The sequence below is a fragment of the Haemorhous mexicanus genome, chromosome 8, assembly GCF_027477595.1.
Source record: "Haemorhous mexicanus isolate bHaeMex1 chromosome 8, bHaeMex1.pri, whole genome shotgun sequence".
NCBI lineage: Eukaryota > Metazoa > Chordata > Aves > Passeriformes > Fringillidae > Haemorhous > Haemorhous mexicanus.
This window is the reverse complement of record NC_082348.1, coordinates 30,428,949-30,444,473: the sequence shown is the minus strand read 5'-3', so window position 1 is coordinate 30,444,473 and position 15,525 is coordinate 30,428,949. Positions and strand designations below refer to the sequence as shown.

The following is a 15,525-nucleotide window of genomic DNA, read 5'->3' as shown; positions in this document are numbered from 1 at the left end:
CAGAATGGGAAAATTTCCAGTTCATGCCTGCTGACTGGTTATTACTGTGCTGTCAAACAATCCTCACATTGTTATTTCTCAGCCCAGACTCAGCTGACAGCCCTTGAAAACAAGTGACACAGGTTGAAATTTCCTTGTGCCAGCTTGGCTACCTCATAGTAAAGGCTCATGTCTGCAGTAGAGTCTTCCAGGGACATCACTGAGAGAAGAAATAGACTCAGGAAGAAAACAAATCTGTTTCTTCACTCTCTGACAGCAGCCCAACCCAGAGAAGGACTGAAACACCTATGTAATATGGAGAAACAAATTTTTGCTTTTGTCTGTAACCTGAGTCATCTCATGTGAACAGCATGCCTTCCCCAGGGCTTTTGGTCAGAGACCTTTCGGATCGTGCATTCACAGAACATCTGCAGTCATCGATTTGGGATGAGGGCATACAGCTAATGGCATACAGTAGTGAATTTCTCCTGTAACAAGAGAGCGTGTGAAGGAGGGGAAAAAAAATCAACTATTCTTTTTCTTTTTTTTTTTCTTTACCAGTTAATTTTCATCTTATCAGTGGGGAACTAGAAAGTGTTTGGAAAAGGCTGAAAGCAAATCCATAATGAAACTGTGTGAGTGAAATAGTTTTACTTTTCTTTCGGCCTCAGAGAGCACCGGGGAAAGTGTGGGAGTGGCTGTGTGCTGCTGCAGATGCTGCCGTGTCGATGATGAGACGAGAGAGGATCCAAGCGAGGTCCGTCCAGAAGTGAGTTCCTCTCCTCCCACCAGCCCGGCTTAGACATAGCACTCGTGCTGCAGCCACCCTGCCAGAACCCCCTGGGTGAGACGGGACCCTGGGCAAACACCCTCCCACATCTTTCTTCCCTGCTGCCACCAGCAATCTGTCACTCCTCTCCCCGAACCACCCTCCACCTACGTACAAAGCCATAACTGTAAGGAACGCCCTCTTCCCTCCTCCTTTTCCTCCCCACGAGCCTGTTCTCAGTGGGTGAAAAATGCTGTCTTCCCAGAGATCTGGTCACCCCCGACTTTGGCTTTGAGACCCAAGCTGTTTGATACCTTTTAGGACTACAGCTTGGAAAGCTCTGCTTGCAAATCTATTGTGTGCGTTTTTCAATTGCATATAATTACACATGTGCAGGTGGGAAGGGGCTATTTGCTTCCCACTCGCTTCGATACGCCTCCCTTCCTAAGAGGACCGCTTCCTTCCCTTTCTGCTCTCAGCCTCCCACGCATTTAGCAATGAGAAATGCTGCAGAAAACTGACCAGCTACCAACCCGCCCACCTGAGGAGGAGGAGCACCACCAGCAGCAGCACATTTCTCTCGCTCTCAGCTTTTTAAACACAGTTAAAAAGAGCTGTAGCGTGGGTGGAAATAGCTGTAGGGAGTGTGTGTGGGAATGGGGCTAGAGGAAAGTGCATTTTTTCATGGTAGGACAGTTAACTTCTAGTGGACCAAAAAAATATCCCAAAGATATCTCACTGCTGAGGGTGTGTAATCAAGCTGTATAATCAGTTCCTGAGTCTCCCAGGTCTGGAAAGGATGAAGCAGGGAATGAAGCAAGTGATGGCAGGGAAGCTTACCTTCCAGCCTTCAGGAGTCTGTTAGGAAATGATATCTGTATTGCATCTCATTTTGTCATCACGTCTGCTGTTCTGCTCTCAATGTGTGTGCTTGATTCTGTGAGAGTCAGAGCTGCCTGTATGTAGGAAGAGAAAAAGGCATGTGGTTTTCACACCATGTGGGTCTGTATTTCAAAATACTGTCCCTGTTGGACCTCTTGAAATAGCACTGTCCCAGAATATCAGTTAATTCAAGATTTACTCGGTGTGCTTCTATACAAAATTAAAATCAAGCTTATTTGTGTTAACTGGTTGTTATTTGAGGTGCTTTGCTTGTATTACATGAAAATAGCAGTGGAACTAGTAAGGAACTATACACTGGTACAGAGTGCAAAGTGGTAGTGCTGTTTCTTAAGGAATCTCTCTGATAGACTCCAAGAACCAAGGGTCCTCAACAGCTGTGTTTCTGATTTGGTTTGACTTAGCTATCTGAAATACAGATTTTTCAATATATAATCCTCCTCAGCATTGTCCTCACAGGACTAACCTGCACACATTCTTCTCAAGCCAAAACTCTACCCATGCATCAGACCTTCCATATATGTTACTGATGCAGAATCTTCTACCAGGATGTGGTCTTTAATGATTCATAACAGCCAAATAATGAATTTGACTCTGAAAGTACTGGAGATACCTGGAAAAAAAAAAAATAAATTGTGCCGAGCATGTAATTTTCTCATAGTGAGTAGAAGCCTCAAGCCTGGGAACTGGGCTGACTTCAGTGCCTTCCTCCACAGCCTGTCTCTGTAGCTCTGTGAATTTTACCTTTATGTTGGAAGGCAAATGTAGGCATAACTTTTTGGCTCTGAAACAAAGGAAGTTATGAATAAGCCTAATTAACACATTTCTGTGTGACACAACAGACAAATCAGCTGATGGACTTGTGCTAGCAAGAGGTAGAGCCCTATCAATGGAGATGTAACTTTAATGGAACTAATTATCCTGATGTTTTAAAAGCCTTATTTATGACTGGTGAATAATATTTTAAATATATCCTTCTAACCTTTCACTGAATCTTATGTAGCTGATAATTATAATCTACTGGAATCACATACCCAGCCTGAGGAGGAACAATATTCCAAATATTAAGTTCATGTCACTTGACTCATTTACTTTAAAACATTGCAACAATTCCTTTGTCAGTAGTATTTTGAAGCACTGTTGGCTTGCTTGTAATTCTACCTCATATTTAGCATTGGTTCAGTTAACTTTGGAGGTAGTGCTTTTCCTACCTTTTATATCAATGAAAGTACATCAGATTTTAAATGCAGATTGTATGCTTATCTTGCCAGCTACCATTAGCCTGAATTTTTTCTTGTACGATTGTATGATTTATCTGTCGTGGTAGAATTATACTACTTGAGAAGCAGGGGGGGAAAAAAAGGGAAAAATCACTCAAATCTTTAGAATCATTAAAAATCTATTTTAGGAGCTCAGTCCTGTATGTAAGATTCCTCTTGGCCTCCCTGTTCTGTCTGTTGTTCAGCTGGAATGTCGCACACTTTGGTCTTGAACCATCTGCTTCCTTCTCAGGGGTTATAGTAAATGACTAGTTACCTATTTTGTCTCCATCAGAATCATATGAATTAAGGACAAAAGCATTTGATGCAAATTAGTAGCTTTCTGGCAGACCAGGGAATTGAGGACCTCAGATGTTTATTTCAAGAATTTGTTACTCTAAATTAAAGTGAGGCTCTTCAGCAGTGCAGTCTGGCTGACTGTGACAGTCAATATCTTATTAGATGGATGTGGTGTATTCAAACCTTTCTATGTTTCTAGTCTGGCACCTCACACGAGTGTTATTTTCACTTGAAAAGATGTGCATTTTGTTTTAAAAATCAATATTATGAATATTTTTCAAAATTTCTTTCTGTTTGATTTCATCCTGGAGTACAGTGAAAACTGTTTGTAAAATAATGACTTGAATATTGCCTAGGGAAAGATATCTCACTTAATGCCACAGTGATGCAAAGTACAGCAGAGCAGAGTGGAAAAACTTAATAATGAGGGGGAAAATAGGTCAGTAGAATAAACAGAGGCCTTTAAGCTATTAAACAAGCATCTATCACTCACTGTTGCAGATATATTCTGTTCAAAGTATAAATTATTAGTGTCCAGTATGGGGTAACCATGAGTTTCAATGCAACTCAGTTTATCAGCTCTGTGTGCAATGATTAACCTGGCAGAAGGATGTGTAGCAAGTCAGAAGGAGAGTGTTTGTCTTTGTTTTTTTTTTTAACAAAGAAATATGGTCACCCTGGATCATAAACAAACTTGCAATGGCAGTGACAGGGACAGAGTACTTGGTTCCTTGAGCACTTACTGAGAGGATATACTTCCCCTAGGGATATAGGGCTCAGTGAAGAAAGGCAGTGGCAGCTGTGGCAGGGCACAGCATAGATTTAAATTGTTCCAAAGGAAATACATGATTTCTAGTCTCATTAGCTCCTCTCTGTAATCTCAGTCTTGCATCTGCTCCATGGATTTCATGGTGCCAGTGGTTCTCCTGTCCAGACCCAGACAATCCATCACTCTGTGTCTCTGCCATAGCAGGCTCATGCTGCTAGCAGCTCTGCATGGAAAGATATATAATTATTTCAGAAATAACATGGAACTCAAGGTGATTGAGTCATACTTTGACACACCTCTGTCTGCCAAGAAAAATGCAGGCACTCCCTCATAGAGCTGTTGCTAAGAGCACTTCTTCAGGCTCTAGGAGTGAGAAGGTGCTTTATTGTACAGTTAACTGCAGGAGTTAACAGCAGGGCTTCAATCTGGGACCTGCACATAATTAAAGCATGTAATTAAAGGCTGTGCTTCTGCCTAGGAGAAGTTGTACCATGTAGAATTAGTCTGAGACACTATTCTGTAAATGTAAGACTTTTGAAAAGTGATTTTATTGGCATTTATAGCTTAAAAATTAAGAACAGGAAGTTCTGGCCAGCACTAAGACATTCTTTGTTTGTTTTATGCTAATTTTAAATAATTTTATAAGAAAGCAGAGACTTTATGTAAAAACAAAAAGGAGAGAGAGAAATTAATTTCCAGTTTGAAATGTTAATAGATTTTTTTCCCCCATGACTGAGCAGGAGAATCATGAAACACACTTGAACTGGGCATTTCCTCTTCTGTGTCACCACTAGCATCCCTTAGCTCTTGTGAGCCTTTTGGAATATTCACCAATTGACCAGTTCCCTTCCTAGTAAGAGACAGCTGAATTTTGCAGGTCCAGCTCTCTGTCACCTCTATTACAAGAGCAACATACAATTTTCAGAGTATTTGGAATCGTCTGAAGAAGCAGGCAATGAGAAAAGACTTTGTTGCTTTTTCACTCTTCTGTTTTAGTTCTCACTTCTGTGAAGTAAAGAAAGTAACCTGTTTCATTGTAATAGCAACATTAACCTTTTAGATGACACAGTAGGGCACCATACACTGGTGATAACAAATGGCATCTTGTCATTGCCCCTATTAGTGAGCTAAAACATAAATACAGTTTATCTGTATGTTTGCAGTGCATGTACCACTAAAAAGCCACATAGCACAATGACCCAGGATTATGGGATCCACAGGAAGAAGGTTCAGATGCTTTGAATTTCTGTGTTGCTTTGCAAACCAACACATGGAATATATTTTCCAGTTATATTTTAAAGAAAACTGTTCTGTGAACTGTTATAAACTCATATTTAAAAGGGCCTGTGTTACAAGGAATGTATACTTTTTCTTTCCAAGCAAATAATTTGACCATGGCTTTACATGTGGGCCTCTAACTCTGCCACCTGTTGCCCAGTTCTGCAGAAGGCAATGAGCCTATTTTTTTAGCACAGGACAAACAAATACTCCATGTCCTAAAATGTGCTCACTCAGCCACGCTCATTTTCACAGGAGTCTCTCCATTTGTCTTGTCTTCTGAGGAAATTTCCCACCTATCTAAGAATTTCCCACCTTCTTTACTTTTTAAGTAAAGAAAAAAAGCTTACTATTTATATTTACAGAAATAAAAAATCCCACACTCCGTTATGCACCCCAGTATGTCATTTCAGGTGGTTGTAGGGTATTTGCAATCACCTTTTTCCCAGGGATTCATTTGCTTTTATTAGTTATTCACAGCAATCAGTCCTAGTGCTTGTAGGTACCATAATTACTCACCACAGAATGACTGCAACAAGGGGTTGTGACTTTGTCACTGCAGAGTAACAACCGGAGCAGCTCTCTCTGGAATATGTGTCATCATTCTGGGAGGTGAAGGAAAACATTCTCCCTTCAAGACGTGACTTCAGCACCCAGAAACTTGACTGCAGTGACCCCCACTGTGTAACCTTCACTCTTCCAAGAGGAGGAACTCTTTGCAGATCTGTTAGAATCTTTCACACTTATCTGATACTTAGACTGTGAGTACTGTAGGCTTATCTCAGAAAAAAAAAACCTGTAATTCAGATGTGTTTCAAAAGAGCTTTAGCTCAGGAAATAGCTAAATTGAAACTGTAGTTTTGTTCAATTTCTCTCTCCCTTTCCAAAATAGGCCTGGGTTAATTAGTAACCAGCCTTCCAATATCCATTTCCTCCTCTTGCACCTTTTCCGTATGAACTGTGTATATTTGTTCAGCCACTGTTGTTGCAAGATCACCCCACCCTGCTCAAGTCCAAAGGTTTACCAGTTTTGTTTAGCTCATAAACTTAAAGATGAGTAAGATAATGCAGGTTTTGTAAACTAATTACTGCATTCTATTTTAGTGATACTGCATTGACTTAAAATTTGTTGCTGATGAACCAAAATTTAAAATGTATTGCAGTCTGAAGTCTTTGAAATTCTTTTCCAGTATTAGTATTTGGAATGCTTGTTTATGCTTAAGTTACTAATTTAGGAAGTGAAACATGCGAGGTAGAGATACAACCTATGTGTCATGTACATTTGTGTCTATCCACATTTTCATTTTTGCCAATGAAAATTATAAATAACACAGTTTCCTGGAGAATTTTCAAGATTAGAAGTCTTACTTATGAGAGTGCTGTCTGAAGGGGTTTTTAGGCTTCAGGAGGGCTGATTCACAATTGTACTCCACAGTGTTTAGTTTAATTGTTTAACTTTTTTATTCCACTTCAACCTGAACAACAAAACCCCCCTACAGTTCAGAGCTGATGGCATTTGCACTCTCTGTAGTTATGTTATTCAGCACTCATACTACAAAGAAAGAAGGAACAGAGACCTTAGGCTTTCCTTAACATTCCCTGCTGTTCCTGCTGTCAGTGACCAAGGCTATGGAAGACACGAGGAACATCTGACTGCTGCTTTTGTGACTCAGATACAGCTGAGGACAAGGAGGGGCCAGTTGCTGATAGCTTGCTCTGGCTTCTCCTTCTGTCACTCAGATAGGAAATGCTGCTGCTTTAAATAAATAAGAAGGGCTCTGCCATTCTGGAAAAGGAAAAATTCTTTTCCAACTCAGTACATCTGTAAGCAATTCTTAAGGCAAAGTATGAGGATTAGTGATATTTACTGCATGGTGGCCCAGGGAACTGCAGGGCTGATGAAACCACCTGTGGCCCAAAGGAGAGCTGCAAAACCTTGAAACATTTCATTATAAGAATGTAAGATATTTTGAAAAACTGAAGGGGAAATAAATTGTGATACAAAAATTTTGAGAACTATTAATTTATTGTTATTCTGGTATCTTTTAGTTGCTCCCCAGAAGATTACAGGTCTTGGAAACAAAAAATCCAGTAACCTGGGGATTTCTCTTCTGTGCATGTTCCTTTGCTGGCACTTGACAAACCTTTAGCATCCACAGTATCTTTGCAAGTTTTGGACAGGTCTCCTCATAGCTTGATTTGATGTTTCATTTTCCATGTATGAGAAGAAAGATTAAATGAATTTACCTTCTCCAATTCAGGACTTTTTTTAAAGAGGCTAATTAGCCTCTTTATTTGACTGGTGAATACTAGACTACTCAGTTGTTCCAGGCAGAGAAGTCAGTCCAAACTTCTGAGCATCCTTCCTCGAACCTTTCTAACACTAACATAATCTTATTGAAAGGAGGAGAACATCCTGATTTTTTTCCCTGTAAATATTAACAAAATCTATATCTGAATTTCTCTTCAAGTGAAAAAAAAAAAAGCTAAAAATAAAATAGAATTATTCCTTACTTTGCAATTGGTTTTGCACATGTAATTAATGTTTTTTCCTCCCTCACAGGTGCTTTGACAGTTTTGAACCTTCTGGTAACAAAGAGTTAACAGCATGCTGTGGCAATACAAGAAGTCCTCAGGGAGCTAGGTTGTACATCTGAAAAGCAGATAAAATCGTCTACATCTGCAGGCAACAGGCCTTTACTCAACTATTTATAGAGCTATTTATAGGGGAAGAGAAGGGAAAGAAGAAAAGGAATTAGTAAATGACTTTAAAAAGCACAGGTACTTAGAATTCATAGTTGATGTGCTGATTTAGGAAGTCAGGAGATACAAAAGGGTAAGAATGTTAATAGTGTTACATAGACAAAGACTATTTTTTTCTACTTTTGTTGCCTTCCTGTGTTTTGGATTTTTTTTTTCTTTTCCCACCCAGCCATTTCAAAGGCATATCCTTGCAGTGATGCATCAGTTTTCTGTCTGCTTGAGGTTTAGAAATAGCTGAGCTGTTATAAATAGATCACAATCTGCAAGAGACTAAGACAATGGAAATACTGTAAAAGCTTCACTGAAAAATTTAGAGGTGGATTGAGATTCCAGCTGTCTCCTAGAGTAGAAATGCTCCATTTGAAATGCTTTATTAGCCACTGCAGAGGAGCCCGTGCTCTTTGTGCAGCAGGGGGAACAGCCAGCTGGAATCAGTGGCACTTTTGCTCACGGGGCCAAGCACAGGGGACGTCCAGCCCGGTCCCTGGGAGCTCGCAGCTCAGTGACGTGAGCAGGAGGCACTTTGCTGTTCCTCACTGCAAAGCTAAAACACCAGAGGCAGTTACTCTTTTATACACTGCAGAGACACTAAATCAGAATGTTTAACTTTTCCACCACGGTTTTTCTGGCAGTACTTGTGTACTCTGAATTGATAGCATTTATCAAATTTGCTCCCTTTTTCCACTTTGCCTCCAAAACACCTTTAGTGAGGTGCCATAGCATATGGTTGGAAGCTTGACCTTGTCTAATAAGACAGTGAAAAATTCAGAACTGGGAAGCAGTTCAATATCCCTTTGTTTCTGTTTGAGAAATTCCTTTGTAAGGTCATTTAGATCCTGCCAACTCTTCCAAACGGACTTCGGGAAAACGAGTAGCTGTCCTGCACTGAAACCTGATACCTGGGAGTGGTGGTGTTCCCCCAGCCATATACAAATACCTGAGGTCCATTTTCTTATACCTGACTCTAAAATTCTGTTGGAAAAAAACCTGAGAAAGATGCTTTGGTAACTGTGGGTAAATGAAGACATTAAATGGAAGGAGCAAACTTTCTCAAAGATATGTTTCAGCCTTAAAGAGGAGCTGCTTCCTGAAACCAGGCTATATCACAGTAGCTATATCATAGCAACTTGCAGAAAGAAGCTGTCTATTCTCAACCCTTGCCAAACACAAAGCACTCATGTAGCACCTGGTCTTTGCTTGAAGTCTGATCCCAGTTGTTGTAGTAGAACTTTTGGCCAGTACACACTGCAGAATCAGGTCCTTAAGACCTAAATTAGCATTCTGTTGAAAAGCTAAACATATGTTGGTTTTTTTTTTACTGTCAATAATTTTGTTTCCAGGTTAGAAAGAGAAACATTGCTGTGGAAGAATCCAATGAATTTATTAATGAGCTTGGTAAGTCTGTAACTATTAATATCTTCTGAGATTTTGCTTGTCTTATTTTTATCTTCAGTTCCAGACTCTGAAATAAACAGATGTTCTGAAACTTTCCACTGAGAATACTACAATATGCTGTCTTAAATGCATTGTGATAACTGGGATATCGTATGAAACAAGTAAATAGCTGTGTACATTATTTCTGAAACAATTTGTACCTTTACATGAAGTACTTTATCTCACTTATAGCCCTAAAAAGAAAACATCCAAGAAATATTTTAGATGTTATTACAGACTTTTCTTTGCAACCAGAAAAGAGAATACAAAAATTGAAAAAATAATGTAACTTTGTCCTCTAATATTATCAGAGAGCATTAAATCTGCTATTATTATTCCATGCCATGACTGGCAATATAGTTTACCTCTCCTAAGCACATTTTCAATAGCTGAGTTCTTCAATTTGTCAAAAAAGTTTCTATTTATTTCACAATCACTTTTGATCAGAGATACACTGGGACTCAAAGCAGTAACTGAAGTCTGTGGCAATCCTCTTACTGAGACTTAAGTACTCAGGTCCTTTGTTCTTTACAGTGAGGATATCATCTCGAATTTGAGAAGGGCATCAGTAAATTGCTCATTGTTTTCACACTTTGAGGGGAGGGACCCATTTGAAATTCATCTAGAAACTAAATTCAACTACTAGTATTGCACAAAGGTTCTCCTATTAACCAAGAAATTAAAAGATCAACCCATCAGTTATGTTGGAGGTCCTGAGAGGAAATACAGAATAAAAAGATCAATGTGCTTTCTGGGAAAAGAGGCTAGATGGCTTGGCTGTGACTCCCTTCTGTAAGAAAAGTGCTAATTACTGCTTTTATTTATAATGAGGCAAATTCAGCTCTAGAGAGAGTCAGATGTGAGGCCTCTGAAATCAGCAGCTAGACTTGGTCAGAATTTGCTGCAATGTGTTCCTCAGTACAAAAGATTATTTCACTGCTTGTGTCACTTAAGTTTCCAGGCACTAAACAAAAATGCCTTAGTCTTGCTTCAGGTTTACAAAGCTACGTTGTAGAAAATAGGAATTTAAGCAGGGAGATAAGACTACATGGCTGTACTTGCATCTGATTAAAACAAAGAGACAAAAAGCAGTTCAAATGAAAAGTGCTCTGAGTTATCACCATTTTTTTAAAGCCATATAAATTGTGAGAGCTAGTCCTTTTGTTAAAAGAGAAGAATATGTAGTGCTGTATAAAATCAAAGGTAATAGTTTTTCCATTTGTAGAATATGGAACCTCAATTTAAATTTCTTTTGGTCAGGGAATATTTTGCCATGCAGTGGTATGGTATTTCCTTTATAAGTTATTGTTAGAAATGTAATGTTTTTAAGAGCTGAGAACTCAAATTCCCATTGACCTCAGGTCATTGCCTAGTAATTAGGAAAGCAGGGATATCTGACCCTATATGCATTTCTTTTGTGGATGTAAAGGCCAGTAATAGTAAAGAATTTCTTGCTGGAATGCTGGTGTTCAACCCCTTGCTCTCAGAGGGGACTGAAGGGAGCTCCTAGGGATCAGAGAGAAGCGATCAGTTTGCCGTCCCTTGGTCACATACCTGCAGTCATCAGACACATGAGGCTCAGGAGGTACTTGGTACACTCAGAACACAGCATAACAACCATACACTTGTTTTACTAAAGTCATGTAGAAGTAAGGACTCATTGTGCAAGGACATAGTGGGCAGAGGAGGTAGGAGGATGTGTCACATTTTTAACTGCTTTGCCTGCCCTACTCATTTTGCATTTTAATTTTAACATTTCTAGTGTTTATTTAGAATAAAATGTACAAGCATGTGGGAGCTATCCTTTAAAGTTTTAAAAGTTGAATATTTTTCTTGGGACCCCCTGCACTATGAACTCCGGAGGGTCTAAGTAGATCCATCTCTAAGCTCTGGCCAGTCAAGCTTCCTTCCCTCTGTGAAGACAGGCCAATGCAGAATTCATTGCAGGTTCAGTGGATAAATTGCATAAATTGTCTCTAGCTTCTGCCTGGGCTACAGGGTCAGCAGGGCTTTGCATGTTTCCCAGTCTGGAGGGTCGTGACAGGGTCAAGGACATCACATTTTTGCACCTATTCAATGCATTAATGTCATCAGCAGCCCAACTTAAACATTTATTCTGTGGATATCAAAACCAATGAAGTTGTATTTCCTACGGGTTTGTGTATTTGTATTTTTACAAATGCAAGTTCCTTGCATTCCCTTGTGTCACCACTTTAAATGTCTCACCTGTTTCCTCCTCTTTCTCTCCGGTTCCCTCCTCTAGTCCCTTACCTGCCTCCAAGTTCTTCACTGCTGCTCAGGCACAAAGAGTGATTCACAAAGAGTCACTGGACAAATGAGCACTTGACACTGTGGAGTTCCTGCCCTGGAATTTCCTCCCGTGGAGGGCACTGTCCTGCCTTTCTTTCCTGCACTATGTTGTAGGAACTTAATCTTTGTGCCCACCAAATTTAATATCTGCCAGTGGGTTCAAAGGTCTTGAGGTGAGAAAAGGCTGATTACTGTATAAGCAGACATCATGCAAAGACAAATCTGAATTCAAGGGGGGGAAAAAAAAAGCCTACCTAGTAGGAAAAAGTTAAAAAGTTGGTGTATACCCACACAGTAAAGCTAGTCACAGTATGCACAGTTTCTGTCTTTGCTTTTGTGCATTGCTCTCCCTTAGCTAATGAATGTAACGCTTCTAAAAGTGTTAGATTAAAATTCAGAGGAATTGAATACTCTGTTTGCCTGCCAAACCAGACAGACCACTGCACTGGTTGTCTTGGTGGCTGTGAATATTTTGTCCCTGGTTACCATTAACATTGCTGCAGCTGTGCCTGCTTTGCTGATTCACTTGGTGACTGTTTCTCAGTTCCTCTGTTGGGATTTTTCTCTAACTGGTAACATAACTGCTTTTAGTCTTTGAAGAAGTAAGGAAAAGTCACCCTGTTCCTCATACTAATTTAAAGTCTTCTCAGATTTACCCTGGGAAATGTACAAACTGTTGTATTATAAAGAACTTCCACTAGAGGAAGAAATGAATGTCATAGCTGCCTTAATACAATACCTCTCCTAGCAAAGGATTGACTATAAAAAGTAGTTTTTATCTTATGCAAAATATATTAAAGGTCTCATGGAAGGGAATGCTTTTCTGTTGACTTCATTGTATTCTGGAGCAAGTCCTAGCAGCATAAATCTCACCTTCAATTTATCTTTCTAATCTGACTGATGTAAATGATTGTTTGTTTTTTGGCTCAGAGTTAAAAGCTGCCAAAGAACAGGAGAATATTTTATATCAACCAGAAATTCTTGATTTCAAAGTACAGTTCCAGCTCATTAAAGAAACCAGTAAGTTTTTCTAAACATGAAAATTTAAGCTCCTAGAAACTATAATGGCTTTATTTCCTCTCTAACCTAAGGAACAAATCATGGAGTCAGCTGACACCACCTTGTCCTTTTCAAGCAAAGTCTACTATCAGTCTACATAGTCTACTGGTTAGCTATGTGCAGTCTAGCAGGTATTTGTAATTAATTTTATTTTACTTTTAAAAGATAACTACTTTGCTTTAATTTTTCAGTTTATTTGGTGCTTTCTTTTAGACATTAAATTTGGTTCTTTTGTTTTTAAGCCATTAAACATTTGTAACTATTTCTGGCAAGCATTCTCACCAGAATATATGGTAAAGTTGTATGGAGAACACAAATCAAAATCTTTATAAAATAACATATGCATTGAAACAAAATCCCACAGAAATTCAAAGGCATGGATAAGTTAACCCAGGTGTTTATAGTACAGAGGTTTTTATATGGCATTTTTATGTATGATTTATATTCATTTTAGAAAGTATGACTTCTGAATTTTAGAATATCCAGTGGTCATGTACATATTGATTAGTGTCACTGTCTTAGCTAAGAGAAAAAGATTGGTTTTTGGTATATCACATTTATATATCCCATTTTACTGTCATGCAGAGCTTGAGGTTTTTGAAAAAGAGGTATTTCAAGAACTTGAATGTATTTTACACCTTACTTAGCTTTTTGTTTTGTTTCATACTATCAACTATTTAAAGAAAAAACCCAACTTTATACTTAAGTAACTTTAAACCACATTTCCTTTTCTCTGAGGAGTGCTTTGACTAGCAATATTTGTGACAGATACATTAGGACAATTTGTGAGCAGCGCAGCAGTTTGTCCATTTTTCCTAATCCTCATTTTCCTAGCTGAAAAAACTCTCTGAGCAAGTAGAGTAATTTGTAACAGGCTGCAATCCAGCTGTTTACACACAGCCTGGCTGAAAGAAATAACCATGCAGAGCCCCTGTTATGTTCAGTTCTGCCCAGGCTAGAGCAGCTTGTCAGGCTGGAATAATGCTGTTCTGTGCTCAGGCTTTTCACAACACTCACCTCACCACACTCAGTTGTGGATGGATTGGGCTTTTAAACTCAGTAAGAAACCATTTTTTATATGTATGTATAAAACATTGTACATCACTCTTTATTGGTCATATTCTATTCTCTGGTCCTCAGCTGTAATATCTTGTTCACATATCGGGTTATACAGCAGCCTACAAAGAAATGTTATGTATTTGGTCTTGATTCCTCTATTCAAAGAGTGTTTAAATATTTAATTTTTAAAAATTTTTATTAAGGAAATGACACTGGCACCTATGAGACCAAGTAGAAGGATGGGGGATGATTACAATGCAAGTATTTAAAAACACAGCTACAAGGAAAAACAGCTGCAAACAAGGCTGCAGAAGATGGTCACATTCCTAGTGTGATGGGCAACAGTGAAGTTATCAGAGATTAGAGAAAAACTGCTTTTAAGACTTCAGTAAATGTAGTCTGTGACTACAAAGATCTGCTTTTCCTTTTCAGTTGACAAACAATGAGTGCTACAAATTATTTGAATTACATGTTCTCCCTAAAAGCTTTTCTAGTCATTTGCCAGAATAGTCTCCATCAAGATGAAATAATTTTGTTTGGAGCTTAGATCTGGTTTATTTACAGTGCCATTTTGTAGTAAAAGCCCCACTACATGAGCTGATAATTGTCTGTCGCTGAATTCTGCAAGATTACAGGAGGCCTGCACTCCTGGTCCCAGACATGGTTTCTCTTTGTGGTTAATTAGCCGTGGGGGAGATTCTCAGAGATGATGAGTTCTGAAAATCCTTCCAGAGACAGATGATAAACAAGCCTTCTTCTGCCCCAGGTCAGGTCCCGTAGGAAATTCAGCGTTTGTCTCCTGCCTCCTTCAGGAGAAGCCTTTAGTGTAGAGGTAGGCAGGATGTTACTGGGACGCTGTCCACTGTGGCAGGGGAATCCACACAGAGTCCGTGCCCCTTTGGTGTGTCGCCGTGGCAGGGGAACAACTGGAGAGAGCATTGCCTTCCACCTGGAATCCCTTGCACTTCGGAGAGAACTAAATTAAGTGGGTCGAATGCCTGTCGGGCCTCTGTTCCTGTTCATCTGCCTCAATCATGCAAGCTTGTAGTTTTCTCTCAATTTCTTCCCTTGGGCAAAATAATGCAAATTATGTTTGATTCTTTGAAAAAAGGGGGATCCTCCCTCAGAAAAGGGAGGTGCAAAATAAGATGCAAGTAGTGATGTGTTTGTTCTGTGGTATCCCAGTTAACAACGTGTGCAATCATGTCACTATCCTGGGTAGAAGTGGCACAGTGCTGTGCCACTGGGAGAGCTGGCCAGTGGAGCTTCTTCATTTTATCAACCTGCTTGGACTAGGGCCCAAAGTGAACTCTTGTGTAAAGAACACCATCATTTGCGCTTAATCCTCAAACAGCTTCAGGATCTCCTGCTCGGTTCAGGGATGATAAACACCCCAAATCTCTGGCTGGCCTTTCACTTCGTGACTATTCCCCTACTTTAGTTTAACATCGCTGACCTTTTAATATTGCAGCACGACTCAGCTGTTGCTCAGGAGTTACCCTCCCTTCCCATTTTCTGCCTCAGTAATTAACGTGTGGGGAAGTTTATGTTGTTGTTATTTTAAACATTTAGGGAATTTTATTTGTGTGCAAATCCAGAGGCAGTATTACTGAAGAGGTGATGCTAGTGGCTGTGAAAGGCACTAT

General features: G+C 39.5%; 1 protein-coding gene and 1 long non-coding RNA gene across 2 annotated transcripts in view; one reads left to right on the top strand and one right to left on the bottom strand.

Annotated features, from left to right (window-relative positions):
* The first annotated feature begins 655 nt into the window (after positions 1-655).
* Positions 656-15,525, top strand: part of MFSD6 (major facilitator superfamily domain containing 6) — a 43,617-nt gene continuing 28,747 nt past the window's right edge. The window contains exons 1-2 of the mRNA XM_059853424.1: positions 656-748; positions 9,358-9,412. The gene's annotated coding sequence lies outside the window, so the exon portion shown is untranslated. The remainder of the gene's footprint in view (positions 749-9,357; positions 9,413-15,525) is intronic.
* Positions 673-6,122, bottom strand: LOC132330733 (uncharacterized). Its single transcript, XR_009487407.1, has 3 exons — positions 5,774-6,122; positions 1,589-1,704; positions 673-806 (listed from the first exon to the last, which is right to left on the bottom strand). It is a non-coding gene; the product is annotated as an uncharacterized LOC132330733 (long non-coding RNA).